Raw genomic sequence first — 13,202 nt, 5'->3', positions numbered from 1 at the left:
ATAGATAGATAGATAGATAGATAGATAGATAGATAGATAGATAGATAATGATGATAACGGCCAGGGTACTAGGGGCGTGGTGTCGGAATGGTGAATGAATAGATGGCTTAGGTGGTTAGAAGTGCCTCAGGGTAGGAGAAGCCTCCTTGGAACCTCAGCCCTACTCCTTCCTAGTTTAGATCTCCCCTTGACTCCCACTTCCCTGGGGCTCAGTGTTCTTTTGGACTCTCTGGACCCAAAAGCCATCACTGTAAAAAAAAAGAAAAAAATCAAGACATGGAACTTACATTAGGAAGAAATGCCACATTGATTTGTCTTCTATTTGGAATATGGGTGACCCTGTGCTCATTTGAATCTGCTCCATCATTCTTGTTCTTTGACACCTAACTGGCTTGATTTTGATTTGTGAATCAAAATTTTAATTTTTATACATGACGTTGGTTTATATTTAAAGGGCTATTTGGGTGCAGTAAGCTTCATTTCTGACAAGGAACAGGTATCTTGGTCTTGCATGACTCAAACTGTGATGTGGAGCGGTGGATACAGAGCCACTTATGTGTTACCTGAGAACATGTTAAGGACCTATGCATATACTCTAATTGTCTCCATTCTGCTTACATTTTAAGGGAGACATTACAGCATCATAGCTGAGCTAACACTCCCCTGGACCCTATCCCAATAGATTTCCGGTTTCCAGTTTCCCATAAACACCCAGACGCTCCCTTTTTGTGGTGTTTCTTTCTGGTTTCTGTGTGCTTAGATATATAACTGCAGACCCAAAACAATGCATAGCTGTGGGTTTTACATTTTTATTTATTTTTATTTCATGTGAATTGGTGTATTGGCTGGATATATATATGTGTGAGGATATCAGACCTCTTAGAACTGGAATTACAGATGACTGAGATCTGCCATGTGGGTGCTGGGAATTGAACCCCAACCCTCTAGATGAGCAGCTAGTGCTCTTAACCATTGAGCCATCTCTCCAGCCCCAAAGCTGTGCTTTTAACAGAACTATTTCCAGGTTAAGTGTGTCCTCTGGCAACTTAAAGATCTCTTTGCAGCTGTGGTTAAGATCTTCCCATTGTTTATCTTTTTTACTTTGTTTGCTCGCTTTTAACAATGAGCCAAAGTTAATTGATCTGGTCACCCACCACTCATTAACATGAAGAAGACTTAGTGTCTTTACATTTTCATTCTAAAATATTTCATAACTTATGTAGAGTGGCTCTGCAAATAACATGGATTTTCAGGATTAGTGAGGTAGCTCAGTGTATAAAGACTGAAAACATAAATTTAATTCCCAAGAAGAATAAGAAAACTAGTTCCTCAAAGATGTGTCTTCTAGTCCCCCCACACAATAGATAATAATAATAATAATAATAATAATAATAATAATAATAATCTAGGACTGCCTAAAATAGGTGACTAAATCCTGCTGAAACATACTCATGCAAACTGGCGTGGACTGTCTAACAGCCTTAGCAGAAACCAGTAAGTGAGAAAAGCCTAAAGGAAGTACACATTATACAAAGGCCTGGAGACATTTCAGAACAACACCAATAACAATCTCCCTGGACTCAGAAGAAAAACAATGAGATTGCGAAGGACCATGGGACTCTTGGAAGAATCATGTGGTGTCCTGGGGCTGGAGTGAGGGCTCAATGGTTGAGGAGTTGTATCTCTTGCATGGGACCTGGATTCATTTCCCAGTACCCTCATGGTGGATTACAACCACCCATAACTCGAGTCTCAGGGGATCCAGTGCCTTCTTGTGGGCAATAAGCATGCACGTGGTCACATACATAGAAGCAGAGAAAACACTCACATAGAAGATAAAATGGAGAAATGTAATTTTTCAAATGTGGTACAGTACGACCATAGAACCCGCAGACGTACTATGTGCAATTATGTTGTCATATTCTTTTGCCCTTTACATGTACAATTATTTCTGCTTTGAGTTTGGAGAGCTCAAAACACCACAGTTAAAGCTAATGACTACCACAGTGAGTCCTTCTGTCCTGTTTCTGCTGAAGCTTGAAGTGAGCCTTTGATTAAAGCATCCAGAGTTATTATTACTATTGCACCTTCTGAAGGAGACAGACTAGGTGCCCCAAATACTACAAAACGAGCCATACTGTAGAGAAAAGATGTCTCAAATCAACTGGTATCTGGGTGACTTGTGCCTGCGTGGCTGAACCTACCAATCAACCGTAACGTTGAGCAAGGCAGGATAGCAATCTTTTCACCTGTGACATGAAGAGAGTTGACATCCTTCCAGTAGACAGCAGGTAATGAGTTAGGCAGTGGAGCAGAGAACAACCTTCAGGCCCATCCAGCTGTTGACAGTAGAATCCAGGCCCAACGTGCCAGCATCCTTCCGGGAGAGACACTAGGAGTCTAGTTTTTAATCATAAATCTCTGGGTATTGATATTAGCAAGCAACTTTACACAGAACAAAATAGACAAACAAGCAAGCAAACAAAGCAGTGTGAGTGAAACAACGTGAGTGAGCACTACATCCACCCTTTGGACCGTCATGTGTATAATCTGGCTGCTATGTTAGCTGAACGCCGCCAGTTGAACTTCAGCATTTCCCCAAACAGGAAGCCAGCAGCAGTGCTGACCCCGCATGCCCTGCTTAGCCAAGGTGAACCTGCCTGACCACTCCGTTTGTCCCTGAGCACCCCGGGGAAGGTCTTTGCTGCTTGGCCAAGAGGCCAGGCATTGCCTCGCTGTTCATTATATAGCTAGGGCTTACAGCTAGCTATCTTCTGCCAAGCTCATCCATATCAAACCAGAAAGCCCTCTGTTACAGCTCCAGGAAATAGGTGAAGGATAGAGGTGGAGCATGCCCTTCTCTGTTTCCTGGATAAGGCAAAGTCACCAGCTAGGTTAGCATTGTCTTAAGTTCTGGGAAGAGCTATAAGGTGCACACGCACAAGTAAAATAAAAAATAAAATGGAAAAACTTCAGTTGGACTAGTTTACATTTCAAAGAAACAGAAAGTACCACAATAGCACAAAATTATCCTTGAGGCTAAGCAAATATTAATAAAACTTGGCTCATTGTCTCTCAGAGTCCCTGTGTTAGGGGGAAAAATACAGAATGTCATAATATGTAAAGTCCTAACTTTCTTTTGGCCCAGAAGGTCGTGAAAGATTTTGTGTTTATGCTCCACACAAATGAGTGGTGTGTGTGTGTGTGTGTGTGTGTGTGTGTAGTCTCCTTAAAAATAAATATTATTGCTTTGTGGTTTTTCCAAATATGAAAGTTTCATATTACACACTTGTTCTTTTTAATTATTGACTATTCTGTCATTGGATTGGATTGATATTGACATAGATTTTTTTGGGGGGGAGGGGTAGAATACCTGTTTCATAGCATTCTGTAATATAAAGCACATTATTTTGACAGCCTGCTCTCCGAAAATATAAGCCTGTCCTCACACTTTCATTTTCCCAAGTTGCAATGTGTGCCTTTCTGTATTTATTGCAAGTGTGACAACTGAAGTTTGAATTCCTAAGAGCCTATAGAAAACTCAGTGTTGTTAATCTACAATGAAGTTTCATTCTGTTTAGTTTTTCCCTTCATCGGTTGCAAAACTTGATGTGCTTGGATGTTGACAAGTAAGTGAGATCTTGTCTGACCTAGTAAGCCTTCATACTTGATTGCCAACTTGAATTTCCCCACTGTGAACTGTGTGGACCACTTTCTGCTCATCTATTCATCTGCTCATCCATTACAAACTTTGCCATTCTTTTACTAAATATTCAGAAGTGATGTGTATATTTGGATGTCAAGCTTGTGCTATTTGGATGTTTTACAAGAAAGTGATTCTAATCGTTAGTTTACCTTTTAATTTAGTTATCGGTATCTTAATGTTACACTTCACCCAACATAACTTTAAACTTACTCATGCTTCTTTAGCATTTTTGTATTCTGTACCTTGTCAAAGAAATCCTTTCTTGGAACTATGAAAACACCACTTTATATTCTTCCATTTGAAAAAACGAAGTCTTATGGTTTAAATTCTTTACATTAGAACTGTCATCAACTTATAGTATATGGATTCATTTTTACCCAAATAGATAACAAATTATTCCATATTCTTTCAACGGTGCATTATTTCTCTGCTTTGCAGGTATATTTGTAAACTTGTAAAGTATGTAAGCTCTCTGTTCAATTCCACTAATCTTTTTATTGTGTTGACTTGTTTTATTTTATTCTCTATGGCAATAACACACTGATTTTGGCCACTTTCTCTGTTTTCCAACTACATCTTCTAGAGTGAGTCCCAGACAGAGCAGTCACATCTGCTATTACTCTTTTCTATAAAATCGCCACTGCCATTCTTCTATGTTCCTCTGAATGAAGTCTGGCATCCACTTATCCAAGTTCTATCAAAAATCTCCATTGGGTGTTGATATCCACTCCATGAAATATATAGGTTGTGCTGTTGCATGAATATGTTTCTGTCTCATACAAATATTACTGATTTTAAAACTTTAATGTGAGTCTAGAAATCCTCTTGAATTGTCTTATTATCTCTAATACTTACACAATTAGATTTCACAAAGTAGCCAGTCATATTATTAATGAATGATTACTTCATTTCTTTCTAACTTTTATATATGTAGTTTCTCTCTGTCTCACTGTGTGTGTGTGTGTGTGTGTGTGTGCATATGTGAGAGAGAGGGGGAGAAGAGAGAGCACGTACATGTGCATGTGTGTATGTGTTTGGGGGAGGGGTTCCTGCACACTCTTCTCTCTCTCCCGTGTTTATTAGTATGTGTTTGAATGCGTTTGGGGGAGAGGTTCCTACACATGTGTATGGAAACCAGAGATCAACATTGGAAGTCTTCCTCAATCTCTCTCCAACATTATTTATTATTATTATTATTATTATTATTATTATTATTATTATTATTATCATCAATTTATTCACTTTGTATCCTGGTTGTAGACCCTTCCCTCATCTCCTCCCAGTCTTACCTTCCCTCCCTCTTCCTCCCCTATCCCTCTCCCCTACCCTTCTCCCCTAGTCCACTGATAGGGGAAGTCCTCCTCCCCTATTGTTTGACCCTAGTCTCTCAGGACTGTCTGGATCCTCTTCCTCTGTGGGCTGGCTAGGTCACCCCACCAGGTAGAAGTGATCAAGGAGCAGGCAACTGAGGTCATGTCAGAGACTGTCTCTTCTCCCCTTACTAGGGAACCCACATGGAGGCTGAGCTGTCAATGGGCTACATCTGAGCAGGGGTCTAGGTCTTCTCTATGCGTGATCTTTGGTGATGCATCAGTCTTTGCAGTCTTCCCTGGGCCCAGCTTTTTTTTTTTTTTTTTTTTTTTTTGGCTTTGTTGGTCTCATTGTGGGGCTCCTGTTCCAAATTATTTTTTATAGAGGCTTTCTCCCTGATTTTGAAACTCACCAACTAGTTAAACTGCATGGCTAGCAAGCTCCAGGGATGATCTTGTTTTGGTTTCCCAGTGTTGGGATTGCCTGACTTTTATGTGGATGTTATTGATTGAACTCCAGTCCTCATGCACTCGACTGACTAAGCCATCTTCCCAGCCTCCTCTTTTTCCTTTTAATACTGTTCTAATTATAATTGGCATTTTGGTCTTGTCTTGTTTCTGAATTAAGGGGAATTCTTCTAACATTTTATGAACGCAGTATCTGCTGATTAGTTTAAAGACAGTCCGATTGTCAGTTTCCTTCCCTCATAGATCTCATATTTTCTATTTTATTAAATGCATAGATATTATACTATTACTCATTTTGTATACATTTTAAGAAAACCATACAGTCTTCAGTGAACCAATGTAGTAAGGCAATATATTTTGAATGTCAAACCTTCCTTGTATTACTGTAGGATGAACACTCAATTGGTCACAATGCCTTTGCTTAAAACACACTCATTATTAAAGTAACCACAGACATTTGTTAGCTACACTAACAAATGAGTATAGCTAATTATCAGTTGAACATCTACAGGAAGGCCATGTGGTCAAGGAAACAAAAGTCACTCCTCCATCTCTCTCTGCCATGCCTCTTTCTGTCTTCCTTGAAAGACACTAAAATCTGATTTCAAGTAATCACTTCCTTTATTTTCTTAAGACTTCTATCATCTAAGTGTTTATCCGAATCCTCACTTGCACTTTACCAAGGCTGAAATTTCTGTTTATAGATTCACAAGATAGAGGCTTACTTGTCCTTATCTTATCTCCTTCACTGTGACTGATCTGTTGGTGGCTTGTGATGGATTATCATTTTCATCACTGCCCAGTGTTTTGGGGTATAAATAAAGACAGTATCTCTACCTTCGAATGACTTCCAATTTGAGGCCATTACAAGTAATGCTATCATATATGTCTTTATTTATGAGGTTCTGAAATAGTTTTTGATGTTGCTGTTTTCTTAATCTTTAAGAATTTTATATTCCTGGTGCTACTATACATAGTATATTTTAAACTTTTTAATAATCTGACTATTAAAAACATAATAAACCTGGTTGAATGTGGTATTTTGATACTGAGCAAGCAACTTTAAAAGTACAAATGCATTTAATAAAAAATCTTCTTGCTTTAATTTCATTTCAAAAGTTAATTAATAGTGTTTTAATATCACTAATCTCAAAACCTTTAAAAATATGTATTGGGATAGCCTGTTATGTGGGTTATCAAAACAATCTTTCTTAATTCCCAAGTAGATTAAATTTTTCTTGGTTATATTTTGCTCTTAATTATGGTAACAGTTATAGACTGATTTCTCAAAAAGTTTTGTGAAGGTCAAAGTTTTTGATCATGCTATTAAATTATAGCATATGAGACAGGGTCTCAATATGTATCCCAGGCTGGTCTGTAACTCGGGATCCTGCTGCCTCAGCTTCTGAGGTGCCCCCACTTTAGGTGAACATCGCTGGGCTTAGTGGAAAGTTCCTTCTCACTGACCCCTGACTTCTTAAGTGAAACGCATTGCTATGCAAATCAAATCTTCTTGGCCTCCCTGAGTCTAGCATCTTCATCTTTCACTTTGCAACCCCCAGTCACTTCCAGCATTACAGTCTTTGTCTTGTTCTGATGGCTTCCCTTGGCTTTGTCCTGCTGCTTTCTCTTTGGACCTCAAAGTTCATGGCTTCCATAGACAAATTTTCCTCCAGTGGGAAACAGAAATAGGAGCCATGGAATAAATTATCTTCTACCCACAGAGCCTCACACAGACTCTCTGTATAGTCCAGTAGGAACCACTATCATTTATACATATGCTGTCTCACATGCTCCTTTTGGAAGGATCCAGGCCAAGCTACTTCTTAGATTTTAATCTCCCTTTTGCCTCCACACTGAACTTTGAAACTTTCTCACCTCTGCCCTCCGGTTCTCTAATTCTCTCTTCAGCTGTTTGTAACTTTCAGGGCATTTTCCTCTGAAAATCCTCTGATTTCTTTTTTCCCAGAAGTAATCATGAACTCAAATTACGTGATGCCCATTACTACCAGGTCTATTAATTACCAGCTGTAGTTTCTGCCTTAGCTGCTCATCTTAAAATGGAGGTAATACCCATGGCAGCTCAGCATCCAAGGGGGTTTCCCTATTAAGGGGAACAGGGACTGTCTCTGACATGAACTCAGTGGCTGACTGTTTGACCTCCCCTCCCTTCCCTGAGGGAGGAGTAGCCTTGCTAAGCCTCAGAGGAGGACATTGCAGCCAGTCCTGATGAGACCTGATAAACTAGGGTCAGATGGAAGGGGAGGAGGACCTCCCCTACCAGAGGACTTAGAGAGGGACAGGGAGGAAATGAAGGAGGAAAGGGTGGGATTGGGAGGGAGGGAATAAGGGAGGGGACTCCGGCTGGGATACAAAGTAAATAACCTGTGATTAATATGAAAAAAATAAAAATTATAAAAAAAAAAGAAAAAAAATGGAGGCAATAGGTTTGGGCCTTAATGTTTTATGAAGCCCGGATGATTTAATATGCATCCTTTCATTGGCATGTTTGTAATCATTCTCCATATGTTAATTGATCATTGATAGTCATCAGATCTTACTTTCAATGATTACTTGAATCTCCAGTCTCTACACATTTTCTATTCTTTCCCATAGCTCCTTTAGCTGCATCTTATACATTTTACAAGTATGTATACTATCATTTGGATTCCTGATCTATATTTCAAGGCTCTGCATCTTCTATTTGCTGACTCTTTTATGAGGAGACAGATGTGAGGGAGAGATATGGGTTGAGGGGTGGGTCCCCAGCTGTTTGGAGCTACAGAACAAAGTAGTTCTGTAGCTATCTGGGAGGCTCTCCTGAGTCACATGTCTGTGTCCCCCTCAAAGCCATATGCTGAAACCTTCCCCTGAAGTGATGATGTTGGAAGATGGAACCTTTGAGAGGAGATTTACTTTTGAGGGCAGAATCTCATGAATGTGATTAGTGTCCTTTAAAAAGCAAAAAGCTTTACACTGAATAAAGACAGTCTGGAGATGTCTTGGTCAAAGCAGAGAGAAAAGTATCCTCAGACACTGAACCCATTACCATGTTGAACTTCTTACTCTCCAAACTGTGGGTAATAATTTCTATTATTTACAAATTACCCAGACTAAGGTATTTTATTAAATAAGTCCAAATAAGCTAAGAAGGTAACAAGCAAGTTTCTCTTCATGTTCCCATGGTCACCTTCCTCCAGTTCCTCCTGCTGCCCTTTCCAAATATATCAGGTTTCTGTTTGGTGAGACAGGAGTCAAGATCAACGCAGCACAGCAGCCCACTCTCTCCTAATGTCAAGACAAAGGTCTTCCTCCTTGAGGACTTTTCTGAGGACAAGCAGTTGGCTGTTCTTGAGTAGACTCTAGGAAAAACAGCAACTTTAGTGAAACACATCTTCACACTTCCCCTATACACTTGACTATATTTACCAGGGCACAATACGGACTTCCTGGTGTTAAACATAAGTGAGATTCGTTTTGCTCAATACTGCAGTTGACTAAGGGCCCAGGAGCTTTCATCAGCATGCGATTCCAACTGCAGTGCTGTCTAGCTGGAGAACGCCCTGCGTTCCTGCATCCCTTTGGAGCTGACCATACTTGTGCTGTGGCATTTAGCCAATGAGCTGCCATCCATCATGGGGTAAACGACTTCCCCCCCCCCCCGAGCCCAGTGAAAACGCACAGCGTGTGGAGTATTTTTGTTCCACGAGGTTTATATCTGGCTTCCGCCTAAACTCTTAATCATAACATAGCTTCACCATAGCTCATTTACCTCAACCCTGTTTCCAGTTGAAGGGGAAAAGGAAACTAGGATGATATCATTCTAACAGAACAGCCATCTTCCTGAGAGGCCCTATCACAGTGATCCTGGATTTCTACATAAGCACTCAAAGGGCCTCCCTCTCCAAAAGCCTCCGTGGCCTCAAGGCTGTGGGGAGACTTTGAGATGAACGCAGCTAAACCTCATTATGTTCCCTGGGTACACATGGAGCTCATCTAAGAGGTGCACGTTGTGTTCACATGTTTGCCAAAACCTATAAAAAATAGAAGTCTTAAATGAGAAAGGTATCTGCGGGAGGAAAAGCTGTATTTGCGATGGTTTCATGTTTTGTAGAATTCATCTGTCTGGGTATGTCTTAGTCACCATGGGTTGTTAGACTTAAGTAGATATTTGTTTCTCATAAGGTTCACAGATCATAAGTCCTAGCTTGGGGTACCAAACAGCTAAGTGATACTTCAAGCCCAAATGTTGGCTTGCAGACTGCCAACTTCTTGTGTTCTCATGTAGCAGGAGTAATGTAGCTCTCTGTTGTCCTCCTACCAGAGTATCACTGCCATCACTATGGCTTTGCCCTCATGGTCTTATCTGAACTTAATTGTTTCCAAATGCCTTGTCTTCAAACAGTACCATACCAATAGTCACGCCTCTAACTCGTAGATTTGGGAGGGAGGATATAAAGACTGCCCATAATATCTTATACCTGTCTGAAGGTTTCTTGTGAATAAAGTGTGTCTTGCTCTTTGACCAAAAATTGAGATAGATAAAAGCTATCAATGATGCTTAGAAGGCAGTAAGCCTTCTGTGGTAGTCGTCATATAAACTTTAGATTTAACACAGTTGCTATAACAAAAATTCCCAGTGTTACTTGTCAGTAGGAACAGTGTGACAGAAAGCAGTTTGCTGACCTTAGCACAAAGCCGCAGACAGAGGCCTGACACCTCCGTGATGAAGTATGTACAGATTTGTTAAGACAGGCTTTTAGTCTGGGTTCTGCATTTATCTCGGGAGATGTAATCACCGGCTGTTGTCTTCTTGAAACAGCTGTCAATCTTTCCTTATTCCCTGAGTTCTCCCCCTTTTTTATCTGCTAATTGAGGCTTCTGGCTTCAGGTGTTTGTTCTGGCCGAGGCTGAACCGGGTTACATTAGCTCAGTAAGTTTCCACTTCCCACAGGATGAGAACTCCAGCGGCATAAACATTTGTGTGTCTGCCATACAATAGGAATATGATGTGAGCCCTTTCCAATGAGCCACACAAATCATGTTACAGTCTGTAAGTTTCATGCACATATCCAAGGCAACGTGTAGGTTAGCTTTGACGTGCGTCTCAATGCATGTATGTCATGTAAGTATAGAGTTACTATAAAAACATTAATAAAAAACATTGATGAGGTATTTTACAGTGATCTTCATATCATGTCTTCAAAAATCGGGAGTAGTTTGTGCATTCCTAAGACATGTTAGTTGGGACAAGACACGTTTCTGTGTGTAGCCACTGTTTCCAGTGGAGTAGGTAGGGTCAGTCTATGAGGTCACACCCATCGAAAGAACAGAGTGTAATTACTTTCTATAGAAAGTCATTGTCAAAATGATAAATGGAGTTTCTATCATTAATACCATTAATAAAGACTGGGGATTGAATTCTCCTGTGAGGTCTGGGTGACAAATCACATTCAAATCCTGACTTGGTGGGATAAGTCCACAGGGTCATGCATGGCTGATTAAGGATGGCTTTAATGTTTACACTTAACAAACTGATTTTTCAAAAGAAAAACAAAAACAAAACAAGCATATATGTATTCCTCACCATCGCTATTGAATTACCTTTGACTCCTCTCAAGGTGGCTTAGGAGTGAACCATGCATACAGTGGTGGGTTAAATGCCCTTCTCTTGTCCAGTTTGGCATAAGGCTCACTGCCTGTCTCTCCTCAGCCTCACTGGGGAGGATCTGATTTTGCTGAAAATGGCATCAAGTCGGGGAGTATGAAACCACATTAAAGAGGTGGGAAGAAGTAAAAGGCATCTTGGAAACAGAAAGGAAGGAGAAGTCCTCTAGATCAGCATAGCTATTTCCCAGTCTTGTTCTGCTTCTGTAACCCATGAAGCCAGCACGATAACCATTACACACAGAGAGGAAAAGTTTAAAAGCTCAGTTCTGTGCATATATCAGACTAAAAAAAGTGTTTCCACTGGGGCTGGTGAGATGGCCCAGCAGTTAGGAACAGTGAATGCTCTTCCGGAAGGCCTGGGTTTGCATTCCAGCACACACATGATGGCTCACAACCACCTGCTGACTTCAGTTCTAAGGGACCTGATACCCTCTTTTGGATTCTGTGGACACTAGGCACACATGTGGCATGTAGACATGCATAGTCAAAACACTTACAGACAAAAAAAAAAAAGAACATTTCCATGTGCCATGACAGGTATTGTATGTGTAATATATAGGTATATACATATTTACATACATGTATGGTTAAAAATATTTTATTTTTTATTACAATGTGGAAGTGGTTTAAAATTTTGTAATCTTCAGAGCGATTTAAAATATAAGACTGGAGATATAGTTCAATGGTAGAGCTCTTGCTTACTATGTTTAAAGCCCTTGGTGCAATCTCAGAACTAGAACAAATACATAAGTAAATGAACAAGCAGTTGCAGCCATAGAAACACTTCATCATTGTAGCAGCAGGTTGGAGAGTATGCTGGCTAGTTTTGTGTCACCTTGACACATGCTAGAGCCACTGGAGAGGAGGAAGCATTGATAGAGAAAATACTTTCATAAGATCCGGCGGTGGACACACTTGTAGGGTATTTTTCTGATTAGTGATTGATGGAGGAGAGGCCCAGCCCATTGCAGATGGTGTGACCACCTGACTGGCAGTCCTAGGGTCTACAAGAAGCAGGCTGACCAAGTCATGAGGAGCAAGCAAGTAAGCAGCACCCCTCTATGGCCTCTGCATCAGCTCCTGCCTCCCCAATTTGTTTTGGCCATGGAGTTTCATCATAGAAATAGCAACCCTAACTAGGACAGGGAGAAGTCAGAAAGTTTCCATTTTTAATCATCAAGATCTGTATTTCTTAATTAGATTGTCTCTCCAAATTGGACTCTCAGACAAGCTATTCCACTGTTTAAAAATGAGTTCAAGTGTGTTTAGAAACACTGGAAGATTTGTTGTAATATAGACAAAACAGTCAGGTCACTGGAATTTTTTTCCCATCATGATATTTTTGTTGTTATGTGAACTTCTCAAGGAAAAGGTTCCATAAGTAGGAAGTTGAAAAATCTGTAATCCTCTCTTTTTGGATCAAATGACAAAGTTTGAATGGGGGGGGGGGGGGGAGTCAAAGTAACAAGGCCAGAGGTTTATTTTCTTTGTTTGACCAGGGATAAATTTGTGTTCTTTGTTTATGTATAATATTGAGAAAGCTGAAAAATTTGCATGCTGGATTTCAAAATAAGCTCAATGTGCTTAAAAGTGAAAACAAAAATACTCTGCAATCATATTTTCTAAAGATGACATTGCTAGCATTTTGGTCTCTTTCTTTGCTTACTTTTTCCATCCAACAGTAAACTGATGTATTTTTTGTGTTGTTGATTATTATAAATACGATTTTCACATTTCTACAGAGGACTTCATTGCAGGCTGGTGCCATGTATTACTAAAGAAAGCTACCCAACTGGACATACTGTGTATTTCCAATTAATTAGAAGAGCTAAAGAAATAGCTTAACCTGTAAAGCCCTCACTATACAAGTATAAGGACCCAAGCTCCAGCCATGTAAACTACTTAAGAAAGTGGGGTATGTGTGCCTGCATTTACAATCCCAGCACAAGGAAGGCAGAGAAAGGTAGACTCCTGAGTCTCATGGGCCAACCACCCTAGGCTAGTGGGCAAGCTACAGATCAGAAGGAAGACCACCTATAATAAACCAA

The 13,202-nt window shown here is 40.1% G+C and overlaps 1 protein-coding gene across 1 annotated transcript in view; it reads left to right on the top strand.

Moving 5' to 3' along the window:
- Col4a3 (collagen type IV alpha 3 chain) overlaps positions 1-13,202 on the top strand; it is a 118,257-nt gene that overhangs the window by 766 nt on the left and 104,289 nt on the right. The gene's annotated exons all lie outside the window — the stretch shown is intronic.

Source organism: Psammomys obesus, unplaced genomic scaffold, assembly GCF_907164565.1.
Source record: "Psammomys obesus unplaced genomic scaffold, mPsaObe1.curated_primary_1811, whole genome shotgun sequence".
Lineage (NCBI taxonomy): Eukaryota > Metazoa > Chordata > Mammalia > Rodentia > Muridae > Psammomys > Psammomys obesus.
The sequence above is the reverse complement of the archived record's forward strand: the minus strand, read 5'-3'. Positions and strand labels throughout refer to the sequence as shown.